Source organism: Mesoplodon mirus, assembly GCF_964341445.2.
Source record: "Mesoplodon mirus genome assembly, chromosome: 1".
In the NCBI taxonomy this organism is placed as follows: Eukaryota; Metazoa; Chordata; class Mammalia; order Artiodactyla; family Ziphiidae; genus Mesoplodon; species Mesoplodon mirus.
This window is the reverse complement of record NC_138976.1, coordinates 4320612-4333199: the sequence shown is the minus strand read 5'-3', so window position 1 is coordinate 4333199 and position 12588 is coordinate 4320612. Positions and strand designations below refer to the sequence as shown.

Genomic DNA, 12588 nt, shown 5'->3' with positions numbered 1-12588 from the left:
CTCGAACCCGTGTCCCCTGCACCAGCAGGCGGACTCTCAACCACTGAGCCACCAGGGAAGCCCGGAACAGAAACAAAGTGCTCAAAATACAAAAGGATGGGGGCATGTCAAAGGGACATATTAGCCACCAACCTGAAAGAGCTCCCAGTGGCCAAAGCTGAAACAATCTGAATAACAAAATAATGTAATATTGGATTATAACTCACAGTATAAATATACATGAATCCATACTGATACAAATGAATGAATAAACAAATGTGGGGGAAGGAACAAACTTTCCTTATAGAAGAATTGCTAATAATATATACAGATACTCCCCATTCCAGGAAGTGGAGCTTAATCCCACCCTATCTTGAGTGAGGGCTGGACTTGGTGAAACACTTCCAAATAAGAAAGTATGCAAAGTGAAAATCACACTTACAGTGGAGACACCTGGTAAACACAATCTCAAACCAAGTGATCAAGGTTAACATCACCAGTGGTTAAGTCGTGTTGGTAACCCCTGACACAATGTGATGAGGCAGGAACTTCAACTTTGCAGTATGCTTCCCCAAACCCACAACCCCAGTCTATTCATGCGAAAAACATCAGACAAACTCAAGGTATTATCCAAACAGCTATTAGCCAGTCTTTGACAAAAAAGAAGAAAACCACACCCAAGGGAAATCGAACCAAGTGTTCTATCATATGGAACCATTTTATTGGGAATTGGGCCAGGAAATTACCCAACAAAACCGATCTTGAAAACTTGACCTTCATTATCTAATGAATGTATATCAGCCTAACGGGAAAAAAGTTACAAACCCAACTGTAAACCCAATGAAGTTCATTTCCTAACTGGATGAACCTAATCCATGCACTCTCATCAGGAGTGACATCATCCTCAAGGAGATGAAAACCGGTTAGTGGAACACATCCTACTCTTTTTACATATAAAGCACAGGTACATGTACATTACGTAAAGAAGTATATAATATATTGGTGGTACTAAAATTCATAGGAAAGAAATGTCTTAAACGTTTCCTTTCAGAGAGGGAGAAGGGACAATAAAAGGTTAAGAAACATGACCCAAGTCATTGAATACTTGGGTACAGAAACTTGACAATGTTAAGTTTTTGAATGCATTATCACCCCAAAATTCAGAGTGAATAGTAAGTTCTGCTAATGGGAAACTGATCACATCTTGACAGTATTTATAATTTCTGTACAATCAAAAACATGTATTTGTCTTGTGAACTGATTTTTAAAATTCATTAAATATTAACTGTATACTTTCTTCATGCTTCTGAAAAGAATTTAGGGCAGCTTTCAACATTAAAGTATAAAGAAAAAGACACTTTAGAAGGCAATTTAAAAAGGGAGAGAAATTAAAACTTATTTAGAAGAAATTTAATTTCACTAAGTCCTAATTTAGGAGCTTCCTGAAAAGTAGAGCAGAAAGATAACATGAGTTACACAGCCCTTGTGTGAAAAATTAAAAAAGTAATATGCTAGTTCAGCTGGAGAGTCCTGCCCTTTCCTAACACTAATTCTAATTCAATTACATTTTCTAAGGGTGCTGCAAACTAGGGAATATGAAGTAACAGAATAGACACTATGTTTCTGCAGAATATAAATTTCATTCAAAGAACTTCTTATACTTGAAAAACCAGTAATATAATACCAGGAAGTTAAAAGTCTGCAGAAGCTGTGTTTTTCCAGTGATGTAATCTAATTCAACAAGTTTCACCCTTCTAGACGATGCAAGAACAGAAACTGAAACTCAGGGGATTTCTCAAACATCAATTGTTTCAAGCTTGACTTGAGCAGGAAACAAGACTGCAGTCAACTGCAACGTTGAAAAAATCAAGGTACTGAAGTACAAATAAAATGTTGTATTTTTTTTTTTTTTTTTGCGGTACACGGGCCTCTCACTGCTGTGGCCTCTCCCGTTGCGGAGCACAGGCTCTGGACGCGCAGGCTCAGCGGCCATGGCTCACGGGCCCAGCCGCTCCACAACATGTGGGATCTTCCCGGACCGGGGCACGAACCCGTGTCCCCTGCATCGGCAGGCGGACTCTCAACCACTGCGCCACCAGGGAAGCCCAAAATGTCGTATACTTTAAAATAATTATTAACAGAGAAGTTAGTTAGCAAAATAAACCTTCTAGTAAAAAAATTATGGAGTCTGCTTTTTATTTCACTCACTCAGAGAGCTAGCCTACTTCCACATTCCAGAAAGCAAAACTAAATTTTCTCAAAGTAGATAGGAGTTACTGCCATATAACAGATAAGTGCCATGGAATTTAGAAAACAGAGAGAACAGTGCTATAGCACATCAACAATAGAAACATGTTTCCAGGGCCTCCCTGGTGGCGCAGTGGTTGAGAGTCCGCCTGCCGATGCAGGGGACACGGGTTCGTGCCCCAGTCTGGGAGGATCCCATATGCCGCGGAGCGGCTGGGCCCGTGAGCCATGGCCGCTGGGCCTGCGCGTCCGGAGCCTGTGCTCCGCAACGGGAGAGGCCACAACAGTGAGAGGCCCGCATACCGCAAAAAAAAAAAAAAAAAAAAAGAAACATGTTTCCATAGTTCCTCTCAAAAGGCCATAAGTGGGTGTGGTTATGTTCCTAAAACTAAAATCATCATCGGCCTGATAGCTAAGCCCAAAAAAATCTGAACAGGGTATACTGAAATTTTTCTTTTAAGGGAAAACTGCTGGTAGATGACTATGAATTTTGCAAATTTTTGCACAATTCAGTTCTTCTGGAGGACAGTTTTGTTAACTTCATCAGTGTTTTTACTGCTTGGAATCATTACTGAACCACAAATGGGGGGGTCCAGGGAATCCTCAAGCTGCATGACAGAAATAAGAGCGGCTCCTGTGCATCAGAGAGACAGTTTTTTTGCCAGTAACATAGGATGCTTCACCAGAGGTATAACTGTAATTTTCTATTGACTTATCCAGGGGATATCATTTATCAATAATAGCTGGCCAGAAACTTCAAATAACAATCACTTTCTTCTACCCTTCCTAGCTAAACTTTTTGAAAATTTATTTACTTATTTATTTTAAACCTCTTCACAATTGCTTTTATTTATTTATTTTTTTTCCTCGGCCACGCTGAGCGGCTCGAGGGATCTTAGTTTAGATCCCTGACGAGGGATTGAACCCGGGCCACGGCTGTGAAAGCGCCGAGTCCTAACCACTGGACCACCAGGGAACTCCCCTTGAAAAAATAATTTAGATTCACTTCTTTAGCTCCTTTGCACTCTGGCTTCTACCTTATGTTTCACTGAATGTTTTCACAAAAGTCCCTAATAATCTCTTTAATACCAAATCCAATAGGTTCTTTTTTTTTTTTTTTTTTTTGCGGTACGCAGGCCTCTCACTGTTGTGGCCTCTCCCATTGTGGAGCACAGGCTCCGGACGCGCAGGCTCAGCGGCCACGGCTCACGGGCCCAGCCGCTCCGCGGCATGTGGGATCTTCCCGGACCGGGGCACGAACCCGCGTTCCCTGCATTAGCAGGCGGACTCTCAACCACTGCGCCACCAGGGAAGCCCTCCAATAGGTTCTTTACTGGACTCCTCTAAAGCATATGAAACTGCTCACCATGTATTCCTTAGCTACGACAACACACCATTCTTCTCTCACTTCCTCTACCCAGCCCCCATAATCATCTGTTCCTTTCCCCCCTGCTTCATATCAAAATTTCCAAAGGTTTGTCCTCAGGACTCTATCCCTTCATTCAATATCTTCTTTGTGGGTGACAATTCAACCTATTTCTTCAACTACTATTTATAATGAAGCTTCCCAAAGACTGAGAACGTAGGTAAGACTCAATGCCATGTTTGTGTTTCAGCTTCTCAATAAATGAGAGCCTAGCCTAGAATTCCACAAAGATACACAGCTGCCCTTCAGTATCTGCAGGCGATTGGTTCCAGGAGTCCCCCCCCATGCATACCAAAATCTGCAGATGCTCGAGTCCCTTCCATAAAACAGTGGAGTACAGGGAACAGTTGGCCCTCTATATCCACAGATGGGAAACCCAAAGATATGGAAGGCTGACCGTACTCAATATCCAACTGTAGAGTGAATCTATACTCACTTGACAGTTGCCTCAAAGTAAACAGGACCAGAACAGAACAAAGTCCTTCCCGTCAATGTGTTATCTGTCCTGTATTCTCTATATCCACGGTATTACCATGACTTCACTTTTCAAACCAGTAACCTGTGAATTCTATACTATCCTCCCTTAGCCCCCATCTCTACAAGTTCTATAGAGTCTACCACCTTGATTACCTCTGTACTTTACTCTCAGTGAGACTGCCATTTCCTTAGTTCAATACATTTTCATTATTTGTCTGGATTACAGAAGAAACCTAAATGATCTGCCTCTTGTTTGATCCACCATCAGTTCTTCCTCCAAAATGCTGCCAAAGGCCAAAGCAAAAACCAGACTCTAAAAGCACAAATGACTCCTCTACCTTTGGCCGATAAAATTAAAATTTTTGACCTCACCACACAAGGCTCTCCATGACCTGGCTTCAGCATCATCTCTTGCCATTCCCCCTCACTTGCACTTCCTAAAATGCTTCCTGGTGTTTGGCATTACCTGCCTTTATGGAAGCTCTTCCATCTGCCTTTAACACCTACTCTTCATACTTTTGCCTGGTTCTTAACCCTGAATGCGCATCAGACTCACCAAAGGAACTTGGGAAGAAAAAAAAAAAAAGCAAAGCAGATGATGAGATACCACCGATAAAATTCAGATTCGTTCTAAAAAACACTCCAATAGTAAGTCTGATAAAAAGCCAGATTTGGGGGACTTCCCTGGTGGTCCAGGGGGTAAGACTCTGCACTCCCAATGCAGGGGGCTGGGGTTTGATCCCTGGTCGGGGAACTAGATCCCACATGCATGCCGCCGCTGAGAGTTCGAAAGTCACAACTAAGACCCAGTGCAGCCAAAATAAATAAATAAGTAAATATTGCGGGGGTGAGGGTGGGGGGAGCCAGATTTGAGAACTACCTCTGAGCATCATCATGCCTGGGGGCTTGTCTGACTCATTCCCTCCCTTCCAGTCTGTCTCTGATGACTTTTTTCTCTATCCCCTCAGGACTTTGTACATGGTCTCTATCACTGCATTTACCATGTTAGGCTGAGCTGTTTACTTATCTGTCTCTCACCTACAAGTTCCATCCTCAGCAATTCTGAGTCTGTTAGGAGGAAAGGATCCGTTCTGTATTTTTTTTTTTTTTTAACTTTTCAGTGCTTGGCACATATTAAGTGCCTGAAAAAAAAGTCTTAAATATTTAACAAATAACTACCGACACGTCCCTGGTGGCACACTGGTTAAGACTCCGCGCTGCCAATGCAGGGGGCCCAGGTTCGATCCCTGGTCTATCCCACATGCACGCCACAACTAAGAGTTCGCATGCCACAACTAAGGAGCCTGCCTGCCGCAACTAAGACCCAATGCAACCAAATAAATAATAAAAATATTTAAACATTTAAAATTTAAAAAGCAACAACAAATAATTACCTGGGGTAATGGCCTACAGAGAAGTGATGCTCTCAGTCGAGATTCCTGGGTTTATGTGAGAATGGGTGAGGATCTGCATTCATATATACCCAGACTCTGGCCCCCAAAAGAACATTTCTGAAAAAGCAAAACAAAACAAAACTGAGGAAGTGGTTTTTAGACTCGCTCTCTCACTTGGGTTTCACATCAATCCTTATAAAGAACCACCAAATATTACCATTTGATGACACAGCTCAAGCTCCCAGAGGTTAGACAACGTGCCTGTGGGTCTACAAGGAACGAAAAAACAGTGCAACTGCCATTCTGACTCCACAGGGGGAGTGGCTCCACGGGAGACCTCGACCCCACGCTGGGGACAGCGAGGCACTTTGTCAGAAAGTCCCCCAATTAGCAGGTGAGTTCAGCCCTAGGATCGTCAGTAGCTAACATCTCTGCCGCTTTTACTGACCAGCCGTGGGGTCTTCTTTTTTTTTTTTTTTTTTGCGGTACGCGGGCCTCTCACTGCTGTGGCCTCTCCCGTTGCGGAGCACAGGCTCCGGACGCGCAGGCTCAGCGGCCATGGCTCACGGGCCCAGCCGCTCCGCGGCATGTGGGATCCTCCCGGACCAGGGCACGAACCCGTGTCCCCTGCATCGGCAGGCGGACTCTCAATCACTGCGCCACCAGGGAAGCCCGGGTTCTTCTTCCTTCGAGCCTCGGGCCCGATTCCTTCTGGGCCACACGGGTCTTGGCACATCGTTGCTCCTGGAAGGTGGGGAGGACGGCAAAGTCCCCTCTGGCTGGCTGTCAGCGCTCCATCGCCTTCAGGTGGGGCAGGGAGGGCTCAGGTGGCCACTCGGGAGGGGCACACTCTCCAAAGGCACGAACCCCAGCAGGAGGAAGCAGGGGGCGCCGAGTGGACAGAGACTTTCTGTAGCGAGACACCCCACTCACTCCCACCGAAACTACGCAGCGCCCAGACTCGGAAGAGCTCACTCGGGACGGCAGTGCAGACGACGCAAAGAGAGAGGACCGGAGGGCGGCCCAACGGACGCCGCGGGGATGCTTCCGCCTCGGGGATGCTTCCGCCTCGGGCGCCGCAACTCTCCTGAGGGACGCGGCCGAGCTCGCGCCGCCCCTCCCCCACCCGCCCGGGCCTCACGCGCTGCGACGGTTACGCCGCGCGCGCTCCCACGCTCACCGGGCCTGCAGCCGTGAGTCCGCCGCTCTCCTCACCCGTCTCGGCCTCCCCCCGGCCGCCAACCAGCCTCCGCCTCCATGCCTCGACTCAACAGTCGGCCGAGAACGGAAGTGCGGGCGTGCGCTCAGTCGCCAACTTCCGTAACCGACCACCCAACCGAAGAAGCCCCGAGCGCAGGCCCCGCCCTCTGCGCGACGTCAGCCGTCCGCAGGCCCCTCCCCGGCCGCCGCTTTCTTGTTTAGGTGCCCCGAGGGGCGGGGCGTGGGAAGAGACACGCCCGGGCTCCGCCGGGAGGCCGGGAAGCCCGGCGTGGCGTCACTTCCGGGCTCCCGGGGCCGGCCAATCAGGAGCGTCCGTGAGGGGCGGGGGCGGGGGGAAAGCTTGAGGCCGAGGTTCCACCGCGGCCTTGCCCCGGATTTCTCCGGGTAGTGGCCGCTCCACGACGCGCCCAACCCGGGCGACCTGGACGCCTACACTGCTGTCTTTTCCGTTCCGTCCTTTTTCTTCTCTTTTCGACGCCTCAGGAGTTTCAGCAGGGGTGTTACGGGTTGCGGAGGAATTTTTTTTCTCTTTAGATTTCCTTTAAAGACCTAAAATATAATATGTAATCAACACGTACTTTGGGGGAAATATATACTTTGTATCATAGAAAAGGGATACATTAAGTATTGGAAAGAGAAAAAACAGTACAGAATATAACAGTAAAACCCCCTGGGAAGCCTACCCATTTTTTTTTCTTTTAACGCTTACTACTGACTTCGACGACGAGGCATCACCACTAGCTTATACTCTAGTAGAGGAGACAGAAAAACGAAATAATTGCTAGTTCTGATCAAGGCTCTAAAGGAAAGCAGAGGCTGAGTTAGGCCCGATCCAGACCGGTCAGCCAGCGACGATCATACTGAGCAGAACCCTAACCGAAGAATGAGAAGGGGCGAGCCAGGGAAGTGGGCAGGATCCTGGTGAAGAACATTCCAGAAAGAGGGCATGGCTTATCGGAAAGCCCCGATGCCTGTTATGGAAATTTAACAATCCGAGCGCGAGGCGAACACCGTTATTCTCGTTTCTAGATTTTTCTCTGCCAGGTGGACTGTGTTGGCCAAATTGAAATCCAGTGTTTAAATACGAAAGTTACAAAACTGTGCGGAACTATATTGCACTATAAATTGTGTAGGTATCCTTTTAAAAATAATATTAATACTTTTGAAAAATAGGGATCTGGCTGGCTATTAAAAAAAAAAACTTTTTTTGAAAGAGAAGATGGAAAAAAAATCACCGGAATCTCTATTTCCCTGAGATAATCATTTTAATGTGTATCCTTGAAGAATGTATTACATACGTTTTTATTAAAGTAGCCATGAAAGGATATTTATAAAATGCTAAGCTACTCACCACGGTGTAAGAAACGGAATATTACCGTGAATCCTGAACAGAGGGGCTCCTCCATTTTACAGGGTAGCTTGGGCTAGGGACACACAGAAATGTTTTAATTTCTTATAAAATCAGAAAACAAGTGGAATATTAGGTTGAAGAAAATCTTTTAATATTTACCATTTATTTGTCTTTATACCAATACAGTCATAAAATATAAATTTTGATATTTTTAAGGAGGAAAGTGCCCCTGAAGGCAAAAAGTGCCGAGGGCCACTAAAGTCATAATTTCATCCTGCTTCTGAGCCCGCTGTGGGTCTTTCCTTATAATATTACCACGTTTGTCTTTAATCTGTAAATATATGAAGCTTAGTGTGTTTTTGAACTTTATCAAATTAGACTGAATGCGTTTTTCCGTGAATTGCGTTTTACACTCAGAGATTCATTGATCCAAGGTATGCTCAGGAGTTGTGGAGGCCAAAGTTTACACAACTTGAGGGGTTTATTTGAAATGAATAGCACAAATTACAAATTTTTTAAACGGACAAACCCCACAAATACTAAAAATTCAGAAAAAAATATTTAAGCTGCAAACACAACTCTATACAAGTTATATATTTGGGCTTCATACACTTTTATCTCAGCAATGAGGTTGAAGATCATTTTCTATACAAGGAACACAAACGTAATTCAGTCTTTTTTCTAGTAAGATTGATGAAATTTTATTGCGTTTATTAAAGTTTCAAATTAATATTTCATTTGATAATATGCAAATTTTAGGATTGTCAAGTTTAAAAAATTTGTATCAAGCCTTTTTTCACAGATAAGCTATAAGAATTCAGAACACATAAAGTTTCTGGTGTAATGATTGAACCTAAATACTTGGAATTGATAACACATTACTACTAGGTTGTCATAGATTTTCTCATTTTTAGATACAGATTGTGAGTTTTTTTGTTTTGTTTTGTTTTGTTTTGTTTGCGGTATGTGGGCCTCACTGTTGTGGCCTCTGCCGTTGCGGAGCATAGGCTCCGGACGCACAGCCCCAGCGGCCATGGCTCACGGGCCCAGCCGCTCCGCGGCATGTGGGATCTTCCCAAACTGGGGCACGAACCCGTTTTCCCTGCATCGGCAGGCGGACTCTCAACCACTGCGCCACCAGGGAAGCCCCAGATTGTGAGTTTTATATGTCAGTATTTTATGTCAAAATTTCAGTACTTCTTCCAGTTTGATCATTTGACTCATTACTCATCATTATTTGGATTATCAACAATCCAAGAACATGTTACACGTTATTTCTATTTGAAATGGATCTGTTCTTAATGAATTACTAAAATATTTGTTATATTATAATTTCTATTGATTTCATCATCATTAACCTTCATTGTAGCCTCTTATTCCATGATTCTGTCAACTTTATATAATTTATATACAATTATACACAATAAGTACACATTTTAGGTGTATGGTTGAGGGATTTTAACAACTCCGTAATTTCATGTAACCATCTCTAATCATGATATACAACATTTTCTTCCTGCCAGAAAAGTGCCCTTGGGACACTTGGCAGAAAATCTTCTCCCCATTCACCCAATGGAAACATTGATTTGACTTCTATCAACATATCTATCATCATAGATTCATTTAGACTATTCTAGAACTCTATCAATGGAATTATACACTATGTATTCTTTTGATCATCTGCTTTTGTTCAAAATGAAGTATATGAGGTTCACAGATGTTATTGTATGTATCAGCAATTCATTTTCATTGCAGAGAAGGGTATCATTCAATGAATACACCACAATTGGGTTTTTTTCTTTTAGTCATGAATATTGGGTGGTTTCAAGTTTTCCACTGTTAATAGATAAAGCTGTTATGAACATTACTGTACAAGTCTTTTTATGGTCATACGTTTTCATTTAACATGGATAAATATGCAGGAGTGGAATTGCTGGATTACAGGGTAGGTGTGTCTTTAATATTACAAGAATTTACAATCCATTTTCCAAAGTGATTTTACCATCTTCAATTACCATAAGCAAAGTATAAGACTTCCATTTGCTCCACATCTTTGTCAATACTATCCCTATTGTAAGTCTTTTAAATTTCAGTCATCCCAATGGGTTAAAACGGTGCCTCATTTGTATTTCCCTAATAAATAATGATGTAGAACATCTTTTCTTTTCTTTTTTTTTTTTTTTTTTTTGCGGTACGCGGGCCTCTCACTGTTGTGGCCTCTCCCGTTGAGGAGCACAGGCTCCGGATGCGCAGGCTCAGCGGCCATGGCTCACGGGCCCAGCTGCTCCGCGGCATGTGGGATCTTCCCGGACCGGGGAACGAACCCGTATCCCCTGCATCGGCAGGCGGACTCTCAACCACTGCGCCACCGGGGAAGCCCTAGAACATCCTTTCATGTGCAGATTGAGAATTAGTGTATCTTCTTTGTGAATTGACTGAGCTTTCAGGCAGAGCACAGAGGATTTTTAGGGCAGTGAAAGTACTCTGGTATTAAAGGACTGATACATGTCATTATACATTTGTCTAAACCCATAGAATGTACATATCAAGAGTGAACCCTAATGAAAACTATGGACTCTGGGTGATAATGACGTGTCACCGTAGGTTCATCAGTTGTAACAAATGTACTACACTGGTAGGGAATGTTGATAATGGGGGATGCTATGCACATGGGGGGCGGCAGCAGCGGGTATTTCAGAAATCTCTGTACCTTCCTCTGAATTTTGCTGTGAACCTAAAACTGCTCTGAGAAACTAAAGTCCTTTTTAACCTTATGGTCAAACGGCTCAGACGTTTGAATGGAGATGGCAGGTAGGCAGATTAATATTTTAGCCTGGAGTTTGGGGGAGAATCTGACCTATAACTACACATTTGGGAGCCATCAGCACATAGATGTTATTTCGAGGCATCGGGAGAACGTGAAGAGTCCAAAAAGTCTCGAGGAACATGAGCATTTAGAAGTTGGGGGCAGTGGGGGGAGTGTAGCAGAAAGTGGTAATTGATTCTACATGTATAGAATCAAAGATAGCTAATACCGGGCTTCCCTGGTGGCGCAGTGGTTGGGGGTCCGCTTGCCGGTGCAGGGGGTGCAGGTTCGTGCCCTGGTCCGGGAGGATCCTGCGTGCCGCGGAGCGGCTGGGCCCGTGGGCCATGGCCGCTGGGCCTGCGCGTCCGGAGCCTGTGCTGCGCGGCGGGAGGAGCCGCAGCGGTGAGGGGCTCGGGTACCGCAAAAAAAAAAAAAAAAAAGATAGTTAATACCATGTCTTGTTTGTATGGTGATAACAATGCAGAATAGAGATGACAATTGGGAACAATTGTCCACAGGGGTATTTACCCTTTCAGCCACTTAAGGCAGGTTGAGCTAAATCCCAGCTCCAGACATGAGCCCAGATGGGTTAAGACCATCCTATTTTTGTGGCTACAGTGATGGCTCAGAGTTGGGCACAAGCTCTAATTTGGGCACTGGGAACAAAACCCAGGACTTAAGCAAGAGCTATTGTTCTCTTCTCTGAATGGCATCCTCTATTTAAATAATAATAAGGATGCTATAACATGGGGCTCTATGAAGGCACCCCTCAGGACCAAGGGGCCCCCTTGTGTGGATTGAAGATGAAGTGGACTCCGGAGAAGGGAGAGCTGAGAATCAGCAAGAAAACACATTTTGGGGACTCCGAGTAGCTGGATCCATCCTCTCCCTCTGGATTTTCAGTCTGAGAGTCCCCAGATTCCTTTGATCTATCTGAGTCTGATTTTCTGGCACTTGCAAATCAAGACTTCTAACCTATAAACTCACAATCCCACTCCCCGGAGAGAACCACTGTCAACACTTTGGGTTTAATTCCTCCCTTACACTGTAATGCATCTCTATTTACACAATTTTTTTTTCTTTTTTGGCCGCACCACGTGGCATATGGGATCTTAGTTCCCCCAACAGGGATCGAACCTGTGCCCCCTGAATTGGAAGCAAGGAGTCTTAACCACTGGACCACCAGGAAGTCCCTATTTTTTTTTTTACTGTTACAAAATTAAGAAGATAATACATATACTTCTGAATGAAAAACAGTATTTTAGTTGATGATATTGCTTACCTTATATGTTAACCAAATCTATCATTATCATTAAAAAAACGTTAATTTATTTATCTATTCATTTATGGCTGTGTTGGGTCTTCGTTGCCATGTATGAGCTTTCTCTAGTTGCTGCGCGCAGGGGCTACTCTTCGTTGTGGTATGCGGGCTTCTCATTGCAGTGGCTTCTCTTGTGGAGCACAGGCTCTAGGCGCGTGGGCTTCGGTAGTTGTGGCACACAGGCTCAGTAGTTGTGGCCTGTGGGCTCTAGAGCGCAGGCTTGGTAGTTGTGGTGCACCGGCTTAGTTGCTCTGCGGCATGTGGGATCTTCCCAGACCGGGGATCGAACCCATGTTCCCTGCATTGGCAGGCGGATTCTTAACCACTGCATCACCCAGGAAGTCCCTCATTACCGTTTTTAATTAC

At 44.6% G+C, this 12588-nt stretch overlaps 1 protein-coding gene across 2 annotated transcripts in view; it reads right to left on the bottom strand.

Moving 5' to 3' along the window:
- The window catches only part of SETX (senataxin), a 76343-nt gene extending 69515 nt beyond the window's left edge, over positions 1–6828 (bottom strand). The window contains exons 1-2 of one of the 2 annotated variants that reach the window (XM_082619262.1): positions 6704–6828; positions 5524–5640 (exon numbers count right to left, since the gene is read on the bottom strand). The gene's annotated coding sequence lies outside the window, so the exon portion shown is untranslated. The remainder of the gene's footprint in view (positions 1–5523; positions 5641–6703) is intronic. The other variant, XM_082619263.1, reaches the window with a different exon arrangement.
- Positions 6829–12588: the final 5760 nt, after the last annotated feature.